This window comes from Erythranthe guttata, chromosome 3, assembly GCF_056151865.1.
Source record: "Erythranthe guttata isolate IM_541 chromosome 3, IM_541, whole genome shotgun sequence".
Lineage (NCBI taxonomy): Eukaryota > Viridiplantae > Streptophyta > Magnoliopsida > Lamiales > Phrymaceae > Erythranthe > Erythranthe guttata.
The window spans coordinates 12,359,289-12,366,610 of record NC_142535.1 but is presented as its reverse complement, the minus strand read 5'-3'; the positions used below and the strand labels follow the sequence as shown (position 1 = coordinate 12,366,610).

Below are 7,322 nucleotides of genomic sequence, written 5' to 3'. Positions count from 1 at the left end.
AATAAAATTTATAAAAGATCTGAAACAAATATTTAATTGGACTTGTCATTCAGTTCAAATAAGTTTTGTCACCAGGACATATCTTAAAGCCCACAAAATAAATTAGTAAATATGAGGGGCCAAATTATACACTAAAATTTACTTGATCATGAGTTCATGACACAAATTATAGAGTTTCTCTCTCTAACATTATAAAAGTTTCTCAATTACTTCTTCTCCTTGGGGCATTCTCTCAAAACTACTCAAAAACAAAGACCAATTCAACATATTCGTACTAGATTTATGATTCCAATAATTCTCTTAAACATCAATTATATAATTCTTAATTATTCACATTTTTTTAAAAATATTTAGTATCGATTATTAAATATTTTACAATATTTATTTAAAAAAATTGAAACAACAATTTTGATATTAAGTTTTTCATATTAAAAATTTTTGAAACAGTAATTTAACATTCATTTAATAATTACTATCATTAATTAAATAAATTTATATATAAAAAAAAAACTTATATACATTTATATAACATGTCTAATATCTATAAATATACATCTATGATTTTAATATTTACATGATATCTTCAAGCTTCCGTATCCCCATTTTTTGGATATGCCATTTCCTCGTGTTTGCTTCCATGTATCATTGTTTCCGTGTTACATACCTCTATAGTAAGTGGCTTTTAAAATTTCAAATACCCGAGAGTCAACCAAAGTTATGCCGTTTCCCATGTTTGTTCCATGCTTCCACGTATTAGTGTTTCCGTGCTACGTAGCTCTATAGTAAGTTGCTTTTAATTTTCAAAAGCCCGAGATTCAACCAAGGTTTTTTGGGAAAAAAAAATTTGGACCATTTCTCGATTTATGCGTGTCATCCTTGCGCAGGGGCCATGCTAATCTTCTCTGTATCGTTCCAATTTTATCGGATGTCCCCGAAGGGACAAACAGTAGTTGCAACGCTTTAATATATATAATTGAAAATAGAACACTGGTTATCCGATGTGGGATGGAAGCACAGCCTAAATAATTGGGCCGTTATAATTTATCTATTATGGGCCGTTAAAGATTGTTAGCCTCTTAGTGATGGATTTCCACTGTTGGATGGGGCCTAAAATTTTCCTCAAAATTATGTTTTAAATATATTTATAAACATAAAACATGTATATAGAATGAAAATATTCAAAACATGAGCATAAGGTTCAGCATTAACTTAGACATATAAAAGTAAAATCCTAACAATAATAAAGAAATATAGTTGGAATCAAACTCAAAATCGATTGAAAATTCGTAAATGGGTTTAGCGTCGAGGCCGATACCGACCGATTAATTTCGCCAATGAATCCGTCGGTGATCATTTTTTTCTATTTTTTTCAAAAGAGGGGGAACCATTAATATTAATAGGAAAAGATTAACATTTATTTCAAGCACATTATATGATGCTTGTTTATCAAATGTTGCAAAAATTTGAATCGTAAATCGTAAAATTTTAATACTCATGGTTGTTATTATTCTCTCTTGAGTTTTTTTCTCCATCTAATTAATTGATTATCAAAATACTTTCGCCGAGCTCAATTCCTCCAGCAGGTGATGAGTCGGGTGAGCCAAATGCCGATTGGATCGAAATATCGTGCAAGAAAACAGGAAAAAAGAAAAGTTTAATTGGACACGTTCAAATCAACATATTGTACATACAAATTATCCTCATTAGGAGAGTTGGTACATAATCTTACCAATAGGGTAAAGGTTTAAGGTTCGAGTCCCTCCTACCCTACTTCCCCTTGTAATGGACTTGAATTTACTTAAAAAAACAATCGACATATTTTCGGTTATGATAAAGGCGGAAAGCCTGATGTGGACAATAGAGGCGCTCACTTGCACCTAGGGTAAATAGCGAACACATCCGCAAGATCTCTCCAATTGTACAAGTTTAGCTCGGAGTGCACTCAAGAAGCTCGTTGGCGAGTGGCATACAGCCGGCGAAGATCGCATCACTCTCACGTGTGTGTATGACCCAAGTTAAAAGAGGGCCCTATCGCCCCACTCTTGAGACATGTATAAATATAGCCTTGAGAGCCAAAGAAGGAGGCATCACACAAACACTCTATTATACTATCTATACATATTATTATTTACCTAATTTATTGACTTGACCATCGAAGTGCTAACATCGAAAAAATCCCTCTGACACTCCTTTTTGCAGGTTTTCCATTGACTCTTTGGGCTATCTTTGTGGGCTTTTTATTGTCCAAACCCATATTATTATCTCCCTTATATTATTAGCCAAAAAGGGCCTCATCTTTTTATTCTTTAATTTTATGTATTGCAATTCAATAAAATTATTTGACTTAATGGTGTTAAAAGTTAACGGAATAGGACATTCTATGAAATAAAATCAACAAAGTGTAAAACACAAGGGGATTTAGTGTGGATTCTCTACCGCACGTGGAGGTTTTTTTGTTGTTAGCCTGTGTGATATACCTAATTGGGCCAGCCCAATTAGCCTACTATTTCTCTACATACTGGGCCACGAGCCCGATCTAGAAGAATACTATTACGAAAGCCCAATTACCTTCAAATAAGGTTTGGCCCAACAAATTAGTCACAAACCAATTGACAAGGTATAAATAACGTGATAATTCTTTCATTAAAGGTACGCCCTATTATTTTGAGTAATACGATAATTTGTATTCTCTGAACTATTTCCACAATCCGCACGTCTGACTTGAGCGTCGGAGGGGTTTCCGCCGGATCAACCCCCGGCCTAGTTCACGTATTCTCTCTTCGCAGGTATCTCAGGGCCATCTAACACGTGAGCAGTGATCCACTCTGCTCTCCCAGCTCAACTATCTAAGGTGATCTATTTTTAGCATCATCATTATGGCGCCGTCTGTGGGAATGCAGACCAGATCACGTAGCTTGCAAGATGCTCCTGAGTCATCCACTCGGAGAGAGAATGACACAGCTAATAACCTTCCAATTCGCGGAGGCTCTGGCTTGCCACCTCCTCCACGTGCTCCAGATCCACCTCGCGAGGTTCAGGTGAATCCCCCTCGGGACCCACCACTCGCCGATCCTCCACTACCTGATCCACCACTCGCCGCTCCTCGAACGGTTCAGATAACCGAAGAGGCCCTCCAACACATGATTGCGGAGGCTTCAGCTCGTGCTGCCACTGAAGCAGTGGCACAATACATCGCCACAGCAGGAGTCAACGCTCCTCTTGCAGCTCCACCCGTGGCACAACAACCTCCACCGCCAGCGGATACCGCATCCACCTCAAACCCTAGGTCTCGAATGCAACAATCTACTCATCACCAAGATGCACGAACTGGGCGACAAGACCCACGTTCATCTTCAAGAGGCAACGCCTCTCGCCAACGAGCTCCTCCACACAATGGTGGAGAGGATGTAATTAACAGTCGGGTATCTCGCTCAAATCACCTTCCCCACATAGGTAATCCCATTGATGTAGGGGCAATACCTCCAATAAGGCGCGGTCCCTTCACTGTCGCAATAATCAATGAGATACTACCCCAACGGGTAAAGGTCTCGAATCTACCGCAGTTCGATGGAACTAGTGACCCACATGAGCACCTTGAAAAGTTCTACGCCATGGCAGATCTATATGGCCCAACCGATGCGGCGATGTGCAAGATGTTTCGCACAACGCTCTCCGACCGAGCGTTGAGCTGGTTCAACTCCTTGCCCACTGGGTCAATTGAAGCTCTCTCCCAACTAACGGATCGCTTCACTCACCATTTCGCTATCAACAAAGAGTACGCTAAGACTCCCGCGTACCTCTTCACTATCGCCCAGAGAGAGGGTGAAACCCTCCGCAACTACATTCAACGATTTGTAGAGGCAGCTCATGAAGTTCCTAACATGGGAGGAAGCATGCTCTCTAGCATCATTCAACAAAATTTGAAGCAAGGTAGATTTAAAGAATCTATTGCAGGAAGACCTCCAACCACTCTGGAAGAGCTACTAAGTCGCGCTGAGAAGCACGTACGCATCGAAGAAGCTTCGACCCCCGCTCCTCCCAAGAGGAAAAGAGATGAAGATCACTTTAGCACCCGACGACGAGATGGCCGACAACAATCGTCGACATCTCATTGACAATCTCCTTCTACATCTCTGGACTTCCAATGATGTCAATGACACGTGGAGTCTCAAAAGCTCATAACATTGTTAGTGATCGCATCATCCTAAACTGGGGGGCTATCCTACCTTAAGGATGATGCATCCCCTCCCCTCCCTACATCAGCTACTTAATACGAGTTTAGTTATTTCGACCCATTCGCTCCTTATTTGTTTAGTCACATTCGCCTCAATATGCTTGTAACCTTCACATTTTCAAGCAATGAATAAAGCGAATTATTTCCCTTACACTCGGTGTTATTGCTCTGTCTCTACATAATTATTTGCTCAAGTCAACTTTAACCCTGGGAACACTTAGAGATGTTATGATAATCTATATAGCCTGGCCAGCTTGATTTCATAAACTTCTCTATCTGTCTTTATTGGGTTCTACATTTAAAACGTGGCCACGGTCCTAACATATTTACGACCCATGAGGTCTAACAAGGGGCACGATCCCCATCAAAAAATCTTGAGAGTCTGATCCCCTCATCAAGTACATCACGCACAATGCTAAATGTAAACACATATAAGCAACGCGTCAAACCAATGACAACGTCATACAAAATAAACGTCAAATGAAATAGTAATGGGCAAACTCATCTACTCCAAATATGAAGACAAAATGAAGAGCCTACAATTCCACGCACCTCGGGCCACGTGCCATTAAAAAAAAAAAACGGAGAAGAGAAGAAGAAAAAAATAAATAAATATAAAGAAAGAGAAGAAGAAGAAAGAAAAAGAAGAAGAAGAAAAAGAAGAAGAAGAAAAATAAAAAGAAGAAGAAGAAGAAGAAGAAAAAGGAAAAGGAAAAGGAAAAGAAGAGAGAGAAGAATAGATAGATAAAAGCAAAAAAAAAAAAAAAAAAAAAAAAAAAAAAAAAAAAAAAAAGAAAAAGGAGGCCGAACGCGCGTACAGCCCGCGCGATGACGGCCGCGCGATTCCCGATCGCGCGCCTCGGTCCGCGCGAAAAAAAAAAAAAAAAAAAAAAAAGGACGCCCAGCCGCGCGTGGAACCACGCGCCCACTCGCGCGTGTGACCCACGCGCCAAACATTACTGCGCCCACAACCCACTCGCGCGTGCACTGCACGCGCGACTACTTTCTCTCTCCGCGCGTTAATGCGCGGTACCTCCCCATGTGCGCGCGATTCCCAATGCTCTCCAGCACTCATTCCTCTCTCCTCGCCTCGGGCTTGGTGCACGGCTCCCCTCCACACAAGTTTTGCGCGGCTCCTAGCCGCGCGGCTCCAAATTCGCGCGGCTTCACCAACCAGCTCGTCACCTAGCCTCCACATCTAGTCACGTGAATTTCAACGCGCTCCACTAAATTGCGTACGGATTTTTACGCGCTTTACCAAATCGTGCGCATATTTTTACGCGCTTTACCAAATCGCAGGTGCTCTCCAACGCGTCTCACCAAATTGCGCGCGCTTTCAAATAGATAATTACAATATTATTTTTCCACACCTCGCCAACATTTAATGCAACACCGATCTACTCTCGACACGATCCGGTACCCCTTTTGTCTTGGCTCCCACATCGACTCGAGAGTGGGGGGCTAATGATATACCTAATTGGGCCAGCCCAATTAGCCTACTATTTCTCTACATACTGGGCCACGAGCCCGATCTAGAAGAATACTATTACGAAAGCCCAATTACCTTCAAATAAGGTTTGGCCCAACAAATTAGTCACAAACCAATTGACAAGGTATAAATAACGTGATAATTCTTTCATTAAAGGTACGCCCTATTATTTTGAGTAATACGATAATTTGTATTCTCTGAACTATTTCCACAATCCGCACGTCTGACTTGAGCGTCGGAGGGGTTTCCGCCGGATCAACCCCCGGCCTAGTTCACGTATTCTCTCTTCGCAGGTATCTCAGGGCCATCTAACACGTGAGCAGTGATCCACTCTGCTCTCCCAGCTCAACTATCTAAGGTGATCTATTTTTAGCATCATCACTGTGTTTTTTTATCATAGAATTAAAGTTTATTATGTCATCGGGTGAAAAGCAAACATATCAAATCATAATTAATAATTTCAAAATTTTCTACTTTTTCTCACTAGTGAAAAAACCGATTTCAACCCGTTCTAAAATAATTCAAAAAATTGATAGTTGAAATTTGAAAATTGGAATGAAAAAACTTGTTTGTAAATCGAAATTGGCGTAATTTAAAAACTTCATTGTTTTTTAAAATTTTTCCGACAATATAAAATAAATAAGATTTTATAACAAGTGTATCAGTGTAATTTTTAGATTTACTTTGAAATTTTTGGAATTAGTTTTCAAAATTAAAATTGAATGGGAAACCAGATCATAAATCAAAGTCTCACATATAGTGTCGATAAAAAGAAAATAGAAAATTCAAAAATCAAGATTCCTGATTTCAAAATGAAAAATATAATTCCCAAATCAAAACCTTTCGAGATGATTAGGAAATTACGTTTCAATTCCAGCCCTAGTCATTATTATAATTAATTTTCACTTAGATGATTATTTTTAATTTCAATCCTTCTCTTATGTGGGTTAAAAAAAAAATTAATTGGGACTCAATTGTTCAGCCGACATGCTGAACAAGCGGACTTAAAAGGCCCATAAAAGCTGTTCCAAGTAATATCGTTGATGCAAATTAAACACGCTTTCCAGTCTTAAAAAAAACGGAGAAAGCGCACAACCCCTCGATAAAATTAATAATTTGTCTAGTCCCAATTTAGGATCAATACATAATTGGAGCCAATTGATAACATAATAAGACAATTTTTTTTTTTGAAATCCCAATATATAGATATATTAGTCCCAACGAAACTATAAATTAATAATCACTAAAATATTCCAAATTGTACAATTGTCTAGTAAAAAATGAATTTATAGTCACTTGTTTTTTGTTGAACTTCAAATCTATATTGAGTTCGTCTTTAAATTTCAGGTGTGCCAAATGCCAATTGGATCGAAATACGCACAATGCAACGTCTAATAGAGTTCAGGAAAATCGTACGTTGAAGAAAAAAAACATGTTCAATTGGACACGTTCAAATCGACATATAGTACATTAATGGGCGAATTTTTTTACACGGCCCTACTCTATTTACCAAAATATATTTTTTTTTTCCTTACACGCATTACATAATGCAAAGTCTAAACTTTAAAATCAAATAGTTAATTAAACAAGCCAAAAAAA

The 7,322-nt window shown here is 38.8% G+C and overlaps 1 non-coding gene across 1 annotated transcript; it reads right to left on the bottom strand.

The window, feature by feature from the left end:
* Positions 1–838: 838 nt before the first annotated feature.
* LOC148771819 (U6 spliceosomal RNA) lies at positions 839–941 on the bottom strand. The gene has a single exon (XR_016030594.1). It is a non-coding gene; the product is annotated as a U6 spliceosomal RNA (small nuclear RNA).
* Positions 942–7,322: the final 6,381 nt, after the last annotated feature.